We start from the raw sequence: 13,331 nt of genomic DNA, 5'->3' as shown, positions 1-13,331 counted from the left end.
TTTAGAGCCAGATAATGTGCTACTGTATGATGCAGTGAGAGAAGAAATATGACTCCCAGGATGAAAAATAGCTAGCCTGGTTAACTGGTTACTAGTGTTGATGCCATAGTGGTCATGCTACAATGCCTGAAGAAGGATAGAGAAAGTAACATTAAAGAAATTACTGAGAAGAAAGTAAAGCCATTGCCAGAGTTTTCCTGGTTCTGAGCAGACAGAAGAAGATAAATAGATAAAACGATAGATAAAATGTGAATCTTATTGATTAGTTATTGAAAAAACTGGACTGGTTTTCCTAGCAATTGTTTCATGAAAACATTTGAATGTCAAAGATTGTTGTGTTTCACTGCAAATCCAAATTTGGGTGCATTATGTTGATCGTAAATAGTTCAACGTTCTTGCCAAATATAGAGAATTTTTTAAATATAGCTAATTAACATTTGCAGCCAGTGGCAGATTGTTTGTATCTTAGTTTCTTTAACTGCACAGAATTGTATGACTGTGACTGAGAAACTGCAAGCATTGTAGAGAGCTTATCACTATTAAAATCAGAACAGAAACTCCCAGTGATCTCTTTAATCATCAGCCCTGGTTTAATTTACATGCTTTGTTATGGCTAGTTGGCTGCCAAACATGGTAGTATATGATAAATAGTCTCTTTGGAGATTTGTTTCAATTAGCTGGTCAATGAGGGTGGTCTTAATATGTGTCCAAATTGAAAAAAATATTGTGAGGTTCCCAAACTCATTATCAACCCTATTTACTTTTATAAGCATTTGTTTTCCTAATTAAATGTGCCGAGTCTACATATCATACTTTCCCATAACTTCTGTATCTTATGTCATGGTTTACACTGATAATTAGGTCATAAATGTTATCTGTTTACACAGAACTAGAAGTTGGCTGATAGGGTTAATTTTCTGGTTACTTACTACAAATGCTGGAACTGACTGTGCATGCATAAGATGTACATTCAAGCAGATATCTGGTATAGTTAAATAATGTATAAAGTCTTCTTTGCAAATGTATCACTATATTCATATCATATGTTTGTTATAGGAAATCTGTTGTACCACTAACATCTATTTAAACTTAAAATGTTTAAATATAAAAGAGATGAAAATGAATAAATCTTCTATGCATATTTTTATTCTTTTATTTGGGTCACAACTAAAAACATAAACTGTTTTTCTTTTGGAAAAATATGTTTTTTTTGGAGCTAAACTCCAGCCACACAGTTAAATTCACAGCTAAATTGCATAAAAACTGTTAAGTTAGGTTAAACTGTTTTATACTTGCCAAAAAATGATATGTCTATCCATCCAGTTCTGAGATTTGTACTGCCAGAGGAGAATAAAAATACAGCCTGCTAACTGGACAGTTAAAGAGCAGCAGCAGGAAATTACTGGCTAGGCCCTCCGATACAAGTCTTTATTTTTATTATTATTATTATTATTATTATTATCGCCAACATATTACGCAGCGTTGCACATTAATTAGAGGTTGCAAATGACAGACAAATAGAGAGTGACACAAGAGGGGCAGACCCTGCCCCAAAGAGCTTGCAATCTAGAAGGTTGGGTTCTTATGATTGAGCAAGAAAATCAAGTTTATTGGGGATGGGGAATGTGTATGTATTCCAAGGTTGATCTCGCAACTATGGTTAAAACAATATTGGTTTTAAATGTTCTTTAGACAATATATTGTATTAGTTTGGATGTGACCTTCTGTTCAAGCTCTGTATTGGAAAATCATACATCATGATACTATATCATGTATGTATATACGAGTTATATATATATATACTGATTTTAATGTTTTAATATAAAATATTTCAATATTTAAATCCTACCAAAGCATACTTTTAAAGCACCCATAAAGGGCTTAAGACAAAGCGCTTGAGAGTTCTTAAGTGGCCAGCTATGAGTCCAAATCTAAATCCATAGATCACCCATTGAAAGATCTAAAAACAGAAGCTTAGAGAAGGAACTCCTTCAAATCTGAGAGACCTGGAGAAGCTGGCAAAGGAAGAGTGGTCCACAATTCCAGTAGAGAGATGTAAAATACTTATTGATTGTTGCAGAAAGCGATTACCATCAGTTAATACTTCCAAAGGGTGTGCTACCGAATATTAAGTTTAGGGTGCCAATAACTTTGTCCAGGCCATTTGATGTATTGTGTGGAATGTCTCAGATTTTTTTCCCTGTTTTTTTGGGTTCTTCCATTTTCTGGGCGAAGTGGTGCATTTTCTGACATAAATGCAAGGGTGCCAATATTTTCAGAAGACAACCTACATACCTACTGTATGTAGGTTGTCTTCTGAAAAGTACCGCCAGTTGCCATACTATGCTGAAACATTGGTTCTGATATTTTCTTTGTGTCAGAAATTCCTTAATAGAATACAAACAAAAATCCTCTGACCACAAAGAAACAGACAGGCAGTGGAAGACTAAAAGCAATAGATTGGTGCTCAACTGGATTGAATGGCTATGGAATTTGGTTCCCTTACCCTAGCTCTTATTTCCAGGATACACAAAACAATGTGTATTGTTAAAACTGTTTATACTTAATAATTTGGGAAATTTTAGCCTGTGTATAAATGGTAATCACTTTAACATTTTCTTTGGTCTATAAAATAGAATTACAAAGATACATACATATGTAGTCTTTTGTTAGTAGCCATTTAACTTACTATTTTTTTCAAAAGCTACATTGTGGCATTACTAAATTAAATCCTGTATGTACTACAGAAAAGTGTTTTTATCAGGACTGTCATTTGGTTGTCCCAGTGTTACCCAGTTCTACCCAGTGTTATCCGGAAGAAATGGGTATCGATAATTTGGATCTGTTTATATTGTGCTTGTATGATGTTTATGTTCTTTACAAGGTTTTAATTAGGAAATAAACATAGAAACCCTACCAAACTATTTATTGCCCCTACATGTAGGTAAAAACATTGGAGGTAGAAAGTACCGAGTTTCTTATTTGCAACCCTCTAGATTACTTAAATTATTTCACTTCATTTACTTTGCTGACACATACGCAATACAGGCATCCAAAAAAGTACAGGAGTTCTGGGGAAGTTTAAAGACATGAATCGACAACCATTCTGCCAGTGAGTATCATTTTTGTTGGATTTTATTACACTCCACCCAAAACTCAAATGGTGGTTTTGGCTACAACTATTTTTCATTAAAGCAATCATAGGAAATATATTGTGCAAATAAACAGAAGCCCTAAAATCCAAACAGATGTAATAAAAAAGTAAAGATAAAGTAGTTGTATTCATATGTATTGAATATTAAAATATGTAAAGCCAATATTTTCTGTAAACTGTAAAAGATAAGCTGAGGTAGACATCCTAGAGAAACCACAAACAGAATATTACTACACCCATAAACCACATATTCATACTTTATGACATCTATACAATTGCCCAGCTAACCACGTTTTCTTGGATCACTGTATGTAAAACCGCATTCCCACTGACATCCATCAAAAACATTCTTTGGAGCATTGCATATCGATCTGTAAAACACTTCCCCACCCATGGTGATAATATCATGTTACTTGGTTAGCACATTCTTCAACTACTATCCAAAAAGTTTCATATTATTTATATCTCAGAGGTATTAATTCATTTCCGAAAAGAGAATGATTGTCTACATCTTAAAGGTTAAATCATTATTTTTCCTTAATAAACAGACAAATGGTTTATTTTACAAACATTATACTGATCCTCCAACACAAGTGTATACCCAACTGAACTTAACTGGATTGCTCATAAATAAGGGATTTTATGAAGCTGTTGTTTTTTTAAGTAAGGCATTACAAAAACTTTTCCTCCAATAAACCAATCAGGTTTATAGAAAACTTCTATTAAATCCATTATGACCTAGTAGATATTAAAACAATCATGGGTTTACTAAACTGCAGTAAAAATCAGTTGTAAAGTCATCTGCAAGGTTTGAAGATTTTAGGTGAACACATTGTGACCTTCAGTGCTGCTCCTGTGTATACACAGTACAGGACCTTAGGTGCAGCTCATTGTGCCACCTTGGCATACTGGGGTACTGGCAATTAATAAACTCCTGTCTACACCATTTCAGCCTGACCAATCAAGATGGGCAAAGACGCAAACTCAGTAGAAGACCGAGTGAAAATGCAAGTGAGGGTTATGGAATTAGGAAAGGTGAATTTAGTTCAACTTTAGGTTCCAGATCCTGGCTGTGCCTGACTGTAGCATTGTAGCACTGCAGAGGGAAAGTGCTCCCTTCTAGCAACCTCTTCCCTTGTGATTACCCATGGTCACCTTGATATTGAAGAAACAAAACTGCAAAACATTTGAAGGTTTGCTGTAGTCACTCATCACAGGAGCTATATATAAGAAACATCCTATTAAGTTGTAAATAATTTGCAAAAATTAATTCTTTCTATATACATGTCAGTACTGGTATCGAACTGGATAGAAAATTGGCAAAACTTACTAACACTGCGGAATAGATCAAACACTTGAAAATGTTTTTATAAATTGAAGACTTGGTATGGAAACAAACTAGTTTTGAAAATCCTTGATTGCCATGGATAAAAACCATTATTGTTATTAAATGTGGTCCTCTATGTTTCATCTAATGACTGCCAATCTTCAGCAGTTAGAGCATTTCAGAGCAAGGAGGTTCAGAATTTACTGTGTCATCTTTCTTAGGCATCATGGTTTTCATTGTGGTTCTTTCCTTGTTTGAATTTCCTTGTGTTTGTTAGGGTGTAGTCCAAACCGCCTAAATATTTTTGCATGCCAGAAAATACATACCCTTTTCATTTTTAAGGTGAACACATTGCACTATACATCCTTTTATAGAGAAATAAAAGAATGTATAATCCAGGCTGCAGGGTGCAGAATATGGGAGCATATGTCTAAAAACACTTGTGGAGATTCTTAGACATTTGTATGTGTATGCTATGCATCAGTTACATAGCTTCCTACTTATTATTAATTAAGATTATGTGCATAGCAGATGGACTACGGTATAGGAAAATGCGTTTATTCTACATGAAGGGGTAAAAGGTATGTATATGCAGCTGCCAATAAAAGACCTTTGGCTACCCCCTCCAAAAAAAAAAAAAATCTGCACAAACCATTTATGTACCTTTATGTACATTTTACTTCTCCTTCATATCATAGCCTTATATGAAAGAACACATCCCAGGCACCACTTTAGATGTGTCTGCTTCGGTGCAATAAAACAAGTGTTTCACAAATTGCAAAGCTGGTATGCACCATCCAGTGAGTTGTTTCAGTGCACAGAAAATGAGAATGAGAATGAAAATGAGAATGCGGGTCTAAAGATTACAGGGGATATGTTCTTTCCTACACAATGAGGAGCACTGTGCTGTTTGGTACATGGACTCTGAAGTTGCTTGTTGATTTTTGGCCATTATAAATGCAGCTAAACAAAATTTTCCTATTTGGATGATGTTCTTCCTAAAAGATAAAAACAGGAAACAACAAAATCACTCACTCTACCTTGTAACCATTTTTTTAATACTCAAATACAGCCGGAAAAAACAGGCATTTCTAATAGTTTATGGTTTTCTCTTGCATGATTCAGTCTTGCCCACCCTAAAGAAGATTACATTGCTGGCTGCTTTGGGGATTTCGATAACCAAGTGCACAACAGAAACTTGCCAAAGAAGAATAACGTCATCTAGCAGGTAGGAAGGTGTCTATTCGGTTTAAACACTTTATCATAACCCTAAGCAATCTAGTTCTTCCTTTACACATCACTGAGCCTGTGAGAGGAGGTTAATGCTGGTCCACAGCTGGCTCTTAGAAGTATTGGAAAGTGTGTTTCTCTGCTTCAGTTCCCATGAAATTCAGCACTATGGTAACCAGATCCACTAACCCATCCTCATTGCTTGTAATGCCACATACAACTGTATACAACAGATGTCCTTCAAACACACAAACAGGGAGTGACACAATCCTAACATAATGTTCATTGCTATTTTTCTGGGAAGTTACACTACATTAATTAATAAAGACATACAAATTATACCTTGAACAGTGACCAAAACATTATCCAAATATAATAAAGGTCCGCTTAGCTAATTTGGCCTCAAGGTCCATTGATACAACATGTACACAATCTTACTAACTATTAGCAGAAGATTGGAAATGCAAATCATTAGTAATTTCTTCCACAGTGGAAACCTTTTGCAGACAATTAAGTGCACTGCCAGTAATATGGAATAATTCCATCAATGGATGTAACTGTTTTTGAACATTATGTTCACTGGTAAAATTCAAAAAATGTTTTTCATCAACAGCCGGAAAACATTCATGGTTTCTCCCATGTGCTGCATAAATTTATTTTCATCATGGAAATTCCTTCTTTTTATTCACAAGTTGTTTTGGAACATTAACACAAATTTAATTATTCATTCTGTAAATGTTAAGCAGAGTTAAATTGTATGTAAACCCTAACACCAAACTTCTCTCATTTGCTGCATGTTGGTCTTTTTTTTGACCATTGAAAACATTTTGGTATATCAGACTGATAAGTGCAAAGGATACCTCTTGATCTTGTAAGAAGTTCTTAACGTGTTCTCACTTCCTGCATTGTCTGATGGGACCATATTCGCCCTCCTAATTCTTAAATTGGGAAAATGAAACAATTAGGCTATAGTTTGTAGAAAATAGGTTAGAGAAAATGCCTAAATAGTTCAGCAAAACACATCTGGGCAAGCTTAACACTCTGGAGTCCACAAAAATTCTGTGTATTTATCAGCCCCAATAGGGCACAGATGATGAAAGCATCTCTGCACTACTTTAAAATATATATAAAAAAATCTTTATTGCAGAACAGGCAATGTCTTTTCTGCAATAAAATAAGACTCCAGTGGCCACTTTTCCCCTAATATACTTTAAACAACAATTATGGCTGTGGAAAGCATCTAGGATCATCACTGTCAGTGCTATATCTGGTGTAGTTCACCCCCCCCCCCCAAGCCATTTCTTCAACATCTTCCCATATTTTCGCATCTTATTTTTTAGCTAATGGATATAGATGACTTTTAATTGTTCTGATTTGTTGGAAAATCTAAAGATTATGGCATTGTTTCAATACAAATGACAAAGGTGGCTTTTTGGTGGTTTGTAATGGTACAAAGGGCTTTAAATGTCTTCAACTATCTTAACCTGTCCTTGCATCCAAAAATGGCCCCTCATTAACTGTAACATTACTTTAACAAATGTATTGAGTAGTAGGTTTGAGTCCCCAGATGTGTTTATACATTTATGTATAGACTCTCATTCTGATATGCTGTTAAAGTTACCTAGTAATTCTCTATACCAAAGCTTTCACCTGCTGGGAAAAAACAATTTTGGATATACGTACACTTTAAAATGTAAAAGTAATGTTTTTTTTGTTTTTGATAAAGTTTTTTTTTTTTGTTCCAATCTTGATTTTATTGCTGTGTTTGGAACCACTGATAAATGTCCTCTCCTACTATAATACAAAAAATGTGGGTAATTTTGGCATGCAGCCTATTTTGTGGGAATAATAGCACCAATCTTATGAAATTGACAGCCAAGGCACAAACTAGGTCACTGGAAATAGTACAGAACTTTCATCTTTGCAAAGTTTTTCTCAAACTAAACCCGTCCATCCTTACTAAATCTCAGCTGAGAAGGGTAACAATTTTATACTCTGTCTATACCTGCTGTTTCCATAGTGTGCACATGAAACCACCAGGCATTTGAAAGTTCGGCTGAGAGCTGATATGGGCAAACTGGCAACATTGATTACCAAAGACCTGTCTTGAATGTCGGATACACTGTACATGCACTAGCTAGGAGATTGTAAATGGAAACACTGAAGAATACAGCATTGGAACATTTCATTTGATCTTTCTTTTGGGAAACAGCTAAATCTGTGGATTAAGTTTTGCTTTGATATCAGCTAAATGCTAGCAGCGCACTGCCTATTTCTGCTTGTTTATTAGTTATTGCCTTTTACAACATTAAAGCGACATTGATCAATTCAATGTACCAAAGATCGGTACAAAGCACCAAAGATATTTATGTACAGTATATTATTTAAACCACATACAGTTCTGTATTTATGACACAGTACATTATGCGTCAGGTTGGAATTCTATTGGAGCCAGATGTTTTTAAACAACCAGAATACTGCGACGGCAAGCTGCATAAATAATAAACATTTTACTCTCAGTTATAAATAGCTGAGTGATGAAAACAGTAGCATACAATGTATAAAAATGTCTATTTTTGCAATATGTTTGTAACTTTATATTATTTATTGTCTTTGTATATTTACTGTACAAGCAATATTTAGTTTAGTAGTTTAGTGTAATGGAAATATAACTTCCTTTTTCTCATTGGAAATTTACAACATCTTCAGATACTCCCAAATTTTGCATATGCCACCCACATTTTGTTATCTAATAAAGAAATATGTTTAACAATCTTGACACATAAAGCAGAAGTCTGGCTTTTAAAAAGATATTTTACTTTATTCACCGGTATGTGATGCTAATGTTGTTACATAAGCATTTTATTCACCCCCTCCCCCCCCCCCCCCAACAACTGCCCTCTAGGGAGCCACTGTATATTCCTAATGACTTAACTCCTTGGCCTATTTTAACATTATAGTAGTCCAGACACTCAACAATCTTTACTAGGCAAATAGGGAGGTGGTATGGTAAATGGGCCAGCCATACTTGAGTGGCTGGAGACCACACTCCCCAAGCAAACCTGGAATGGATCTGGTCAAGGATTAAAAACATTTGCTTGCAAGTAGCAAATGACTTTGAAGAAATCCATTGCAGGTTTGCTCGATCACCTAGCTTCACTGATAAAAGTGTATCCTCTTCAGCCTTGGAGAGCTTTAACAAATCAGGCCCACTATTAGGGACATGTTGTTAAGTAGTCTGGGTTTATAGTACTTCTGGACTGAGTGATCCAGCAAAGCGACATCACTGGACCAGCCTAAATGCTATAGAAAAAAATTATGGGGTCTCTAGGAAAAAAAAAAGTGGTGGAAAATTGGGTGGGGGTTGTTAAAAAACTAAAGCACTGATTTAAACTTTACCTTTATATCTTTGCTTAGTGAAATCTAAAATGTATACCATACCTAGTGAAAAATTCTATGTAGAAACCAATCCAGTCATTCATGGTCTCCTTTATAAAGAAGTTTTTAAAGTTTGGTTTTGCATCTCACTCTACTTTATCTTATTTTGTCACTAAACTTCACCATTTTTTTTCTTTATATTTGACACAAGTTCAATTTACAGGGCTGTGATGTTTAAGTAAAAGTTTGATGTTGAACTCTTTAGTTTGATAAATGCTACCTTTAGTTATCTTTTTTATTTTAGGTAAATGAGCATCACAGTAGGTGAAAAAGGTGAAAAAAATGAAATCCTGCCGAACAATAAATACAATACAATATTTTTTTACCAGAAATTACAAAGATAAAGTAATGATGAGGACTGGAAACAAAAGAAGAACCAGTAGGTTGGGCGGGTCAAGATGTGTAATCAGATATCTTTGATCCAGGTGTGAAGCAGGAAAGCAAAAAGATTCAGGGATAAATTGACATAATGGTAAAAGGTATTAATTAGTCTTTTTTAAACGCAGAAGAAAACTAAGTGGACATTGCCCTGGAAAAATTACCACTAAGTACTGTGAATGTCATGTACAGACAACATGCTGGCAGCAAGTGGAAAAAAATTGACAAGTATTGGTAAAATTAAATGTAGGCTTCCATGAAGCTGAAATTGCTGCTGTCATAGGAACATGGTTTTGATATGAAAATTAATAACATGTTTTGCCCTTTAGTTTTTCTTCCACTACATACAGAGCAGACAAGGAGCTAAAAATGAAAGATACAGTACCAATACCACAACTGTTTCTTCATGTGATTGATTAGTACTTGTGTTTGAATACAGACAGTATTTTTCTCTTCTTATAGGAGTATTTCACAATTCTTCTATTAAACCACGTTGAAATGATTATAAAGATTGAAGCAAAGGTGCCTGAGCGAAAGCTGTGCACTCAGGAGGTCTACGATTGCTGGAATTTCTTGGGTTTACATATTTCACAGGAACGTGTGTTAAGGAACTCTTCCAGGAGATGCACTGTGGCAGAGCTCCGAATGGCACTGTGGTTAAATTCATAATCATTCTCCAGTATATGCAGACCACATTTTCCTACATTTCCCTGATTTGCAAATAAGATTGATTCAAAAGTACAGTCATATACTATGCCCTAAACCACATCAGTGTATACCTATGGTCAGAGGAACACATATGGGTGATCATGAGTGATGAGTGTTCTATTCTGAGCTATGACATGGTGGCATTTTTCTGAGGTTACATGGCTCATGTTTAGCAGTAGATTAGTAAATTAATGGTGATGGGTCAAATGGGTGAATACCTCTAAAAACTTGCTAATTCAACTAAATCCAGACATTGATTAACAAAAAGATTGTAGCTATGCTAAACTGATGGACAGTTGGCAAACTTGGACAGTTGGCAAAGGCATTGCCCTTTTTTCATACCTACTTTACAACAATATTCATACAAAACATGAATTATTGATGAAAAATAATAAAAACTGGTAATAAAAGGAACGAATAGTAGTTTTTATATTTTTTTGTATTAAACATTTTTATTTTGTTGCAGTTTTCAAAGTTATTAAAAAAACATAACAGAGATTAATACCATACAATTCGAGTATAAATAAAAAACAATATTGAACAATCTTGAGCTGTATATAAAACCATCATACATAAAAACAGAAAAAGGGACAGAGGTAGAACTAACAAACATAGGGGAAAAACATGGGGGAAAGTAAGGGAAGGGTGAGGGAAAGGGTTATGGGTTTTGTACATTTATATAATACATTTTAATAGCTTACAAGTACCTAAATAAATCCAATGGTCAAGGGGCATCCCCACAATCAGCAAGCTTCAGTAATTTCTGTACATTTATATAGTTAGGATTCCAGTATTAGGCACTACCTGTTTTCAGGAGACTCCAGGAACTGTAACCAGTAGAATTGTGTTGCGGAACCTCAGCTCTGTGCCGTGCAGGGTCTTCCATGAGCATGACTTTGTTTATCTTGTGGAACCACAATCCGATAGACGGTGAATGTGGTTGTTTCCACAATAGGGGTATCCAGGCTCAAATGTATTTTGATATAGCTGAAGGTGACTGAAAAAAACACTGAAAGAAAAAAGAGGGTAAGAGTTTTTATTGGAGCATTTTTGATAGCTTAACGAGCAATTGTGGTGCTTGTGCTTTTATTGTGTTTTTAATTGTGAGATCTTAACTTACACATTATCATTTCACCTACATATAAGGCATTTTATGAGAAAATTTTCAATGTTTAACGCAAACTGTGAACCGAGACTGAAAAGTATGCATTGTATTATAACAACCTCCAGCCCTCAACATTCTGGAATCAGCAGTGGTTCTTTACACAGACCATGTTCAGCACTGCAATACAGTAACTACAATGTGTGTGGCAGGACAGCAAAGGTTATAGTTACAGCAGGAACCACACTAAGTATGCATTACTTTTGAGACTTGCCACAGTTGAGTGAAACCATTTTATTGATTGATGCAAGATTAAGATTAGGATCATAGACATAAAAGCCTACTGACAAACTCCCAGCAAGTCACACAGCATTTATAAGTATAGTATGGAATGTGGGTTAAATGATATTGTGTAAAAGAAGAAACACAAGTTCAAAGACCACACAGTCAAAACAGCATATGGAGATAAAATACTGTCATTTTCTTTCTTCCTTTTCCATTAGAAATGTATTTTCACACAATGCTCCATTTTAAAAAATATTTTATTGTGCAGAAAAATTATAATCCACCTACAACATAACTAAAATGACACAGTAAAATATTTATTGAATAACATCTTGAATTTATTTTAATGCTTAGTAATAAGTCTATTCTCTCATGATCTCATTCACACAAAATAAATACCTATAGAGCAAAAGAATGGTGGTGCATGCAAATCAAGATACAGATTGATGACTGTTCCTATGTGAATTGTAGTGTAGGTTCAGTTTGAAGACCACCCACAATATCTACATATTATTACAACTTTGTGAACTGACTCATATGAATTAGAATGTTCAGTATTGTAATGTATATTTTAGGTTTGTTAATGGTTTCCAGTGATTCTAGAACCACCACAGTGATTTGTGTTGATAATGGAAGATTATTTTAAGTTTCTTACCTTGTATCTTGCCCCTGCAGAAACCTTTCTATTCATGAATACCATGACAGAAAAGGCATTACTGTATGGATTTCCAATTGTGCATTGGCAGTGCAGACCACAAACTAGACATAGGTTTATCATAGGTTGGAAAGGAATGCAAGGCAAGTTCTTCGGACAACAGCAGCATCACAGATAGCCTTGGTTGCAATAAATTAGCTATCTTTGTAAAGGATAGTTTCCTTTTTTTATATACATATGTACAATTGTGTCTTTGGACTTCATTCTGCTGTCATTGCATTCTGTGGAGTTATCTGTGTTTACAGTTTCTTTATGTTAATAAGGAAATATCAACTTTTGCTGTCATGTACAGTAGATACATTAGTAGCCTTTCTAGTTATATTAGAATATAGTAAAGAAACGAAATCATTGATAGCATTATTATCTCACTGCTTTGCAACATGAATATCAGATATAATAATACTTACAAAGCATAAAAAAAGGTGCTGGTTTTGAAAAGGCCTCTTCGAAAAACTAGAAGTAGTGCAATTACATAATTAGGGGTTTTACCAAAAGATAGTAATATCACAGGAAAAGCTTAAAAACATATTTTATAATGAAAGTACTGAAAACAAACTTAGCAAAAGGTACACGTCAAAAATATTTTAGGCTCTAATAGAATGTTTTGTGCAGGTTTATGTTAGAGGGTCAACATCTAAAATTATTGTTCAGATATCTTCATAAAAGTTTAGAATTGTCTAGTATTCGTATTATTATGGATGTATCAGTGGTCTTAGTGGATAAATCTATTCCATAAGGGGTGAATTACCTTTCTTAAACACAACAGGCCATAAAGCTTTCCAGACTTCAAGTTTGTTGGCAGAACACTTTTTTAGGTGGCCTAAGAGTAATCCTTTTTGGCATTATCATCAATACAAGTACAAAGGCTTGTACAAATTATTAGACATGCACTCAGCATAGTATTTTTTGTGATGTCAGCCCTGACATATGTCTTTAACTTAATTTCTTGATCACCGTCACTCTCACAGCTGTACAACAGAAAAGCTAATGATTT

The 13,331-nt window shown here is 34.6% G+C and overlaps 1 long non-coding RNA gene across 1 annotated transcript in view; it reads left to right on the top strand.

The window, feature by feature from the left end:
* Nucleotides 1–5,602: 5,602 nt before the first annotated feature.
* LOC140327780 (uncharacterized) overlaps nucleotides 5,603–13,331 on the top strand; it is a 33,760-nt gene continuing 26,031 nt past the window's right edge. Inside the window, exon 1 of the long non-coding RNA XR_011920120.1 lies at nucleotides 5,603–5,709. This is a non-coding gene — a long non-coding RNA (uncharacterized lncRNA). The remainder of the gene's footprint in view (nucleotides 5,710–13,331) is intronic.

The sequence above is a fragment of the Pyxicephalus adspersus genome, chromosome 3 (genome assembly GCF_032062135.1).
Source record: "Pyxicephalus adspersus chromosome 3, UCB_Pads_2.0, whole genome shotgun sequence".
Classification (NCBI taxonomy): Eukaryota; Metazoa; Chordata; class Amphibia; order Anura; family Pyxicephalidae; genus Pyxicephalus; species Pyxicephalus adspersus.
The sequence above is the reverse complement of the archived record's forward strand: the minus strand, read 5'-3'. Positions and strand labels throughout refer to the sequence as shown.